The sequence below is a fragment of the Asparagus officinalis genome, unplaced genomic scaffold, assembly GCF_001876935.1.
Source record: "Asparagus officinalis unplaced genomic scaffold, Aspof.V1 AsparagusV1_Un971, whole genome shotgun sequence".
NCBI lineage: Eukaryota > Viridiplantae > Streptophyta > Magnoliopsida > Asparagales > Asparagaceae > Asparagus > Asparagus officinalis.
Genome location: NW_017973230.1, coordinates 2175 through 4008, shown reverse-complemented (window position 1 = coordinate 4008; position 1834 = coordinate 2175). Strand labels below are relative to the sequence as shown.

The 1834-nt window shown below is 46.0% G+C and overlaps 1 long non-coding RNA gene across 1 annotated transcript; it reads left to right on the top strand.

Annotated features, from left to right (window-relative positions):
* The first annotated feature begins 468 nt into the window (after positions 1 to 468).
* LOC109828291 lies at positions 469 to 1074 on the top strand. Its single transcript, XR_002243643.1, has 4 exons — positions 469 to 566; positions 657 to 716; positions 782 to 937; positions 1035 to 1074. It is a non-coding gene; the product is annotated as an uncharacterized LOC109828291 (long non-coding RNA).
* The last annotated feature ends 760 nt before the right edge of the window (positions 1075 to 1834 follow it).

The following is a 1834-nucleotide window of genomic DNA, read 5'->3' as shown; positions in this document are numbered from 1 at the left end:
CGATCATAGAGGACACGGAACAAGACTCGTCGGATTGATGAAAAGGGAAAGAAGACCTTTCATTCCGCAGACGAGGCTTCAGGCGGAGATCCTGAAGGTTATGAAGACTTTTCTGAGCGAGGTTTGCTATTCATCTTTTCCTTCCATCTTCTAGAAACATTGAAACTGACTATGGTTTGATGTTTCAGGGACCACAGTTGACCAGGATGAAGAGTTCCGTCCCCCTCCCCAGGCGAGACCTTCGATTATTGTCCCTGCTGCTAGGCGGAAGAGATTAGCCCGCAAGCCGCGTGCAGCTTCCCGAGCATCTGATATGGACTTGGCTGGTGATGATCCTGCTAGTGACGGAGGTAACATCTACTCCGTAAACCACCTTCTTGGTTATTCGGAACATTGACTCATACTTTTCCATCTCTATATAGGAGATCGTGGAGAGAGCGAAATGAGTCCCGATTCCATTCCTGTGTCTCCTAGTGAGCCTGACCCGCTGCCCCAGTTTACGAGGCCTACAGGGGTTGCTGACGTCAGGGAGGATAGCAATGTAGGACCTGATTCTGCAGACCCAGGTACATCTACTATTGACAATGTATCTTTTAGATGGTATACAAAAGAATTTGTGTATCCTCTAATCATCTCTGTACACCTTGCTTCTTCAGATAACCTGCAGGAGGCATCCGTGGATTTTGGGAATAAAGAGGCTAACACATCCATGAGGGGTAACTCATTTCTGTTGGTTGTAGTCTCTTTATTCTTCTTTGGTACTCATATTCTTTTACATCAGATTTCTCCATTGATGATTTTGATGAGGAAGGCTTGATAGCGGACACTCCTACACTCCACTTCATGTATAGCTCTCCTCAGTTTGATGGCCAGCTACCTGGAGACATATTTTTCGAACCCACGTTCGATAAGAATCTCGAGGATGATTCTTTCGAAGGTATATGCTTCCTCCCAGATTAATTATAGGACTAGTCAATTTTGACTAATACAGCTATAATGTGATGCCTCTGAGAATTCTGCTTTGTATTTAACAGGAGTTTTTGTTGAGAATGACCCCGTTGAGCCGGCTATGGGACCAACTACATCCGTTGATACACCCCCAGTCGTTATACCTTCATCACCCCCAGTGACTCAAGAGGGTATGAATACTATTTATTTACTCTCCAAGGTCTTTTTCTGACGGTTTTGTCTTCTTTTATCGTGCAGGGCCTTCTTTTCATCTTCATATTCTGGCAAGGGAGTTGTTATCTGATGATGATCCTGAGAGGATTGTCATCTGTATAGAAGTCCGCTCCTTCTTCTCTTTCATGAATGCTATGATTGGCAAGCTTTTCCACGGCGGGCTTTCTCTTCACCAGTTTAAGCCGTTCCTTGATCTTAAGATAAATTCAATAAAGGACGCAGGGTACCCGGATCTGGCGAAGGCTATTGTTGATGATCTTGACTACCTAGCGCGTGAGCTTCAGACGTTTTGTGACCTCCGGGATGCAGGTGCCTCCTCATTTATTGCTGCCGAGCTGGACACCCGTTTACAGTCATCACACGAGACTCAGGTTCTTGCTGATCTCGAGATTCAGATGCAGCGGGGCCGAGTAGATCGAGTTAGGAAGAGTCTTGCTACTAAGTTATCTTCGCTTGCCGAGCTCGATCTTTCTATTACCTCCTGTGCGACCGAGATCTCCCTTAGACTTCGTGCTATGATGTCGAATACATAGACTTCGCCATTGTTACGGGAATAGGCTACCCGGCGACACGTGTTAGGTGTTGACTTTAGGATTTTTGGCTAACCCCCAGCCTTCAACGGGTTTGATTAGCCTTTACCGACTACCGTTTG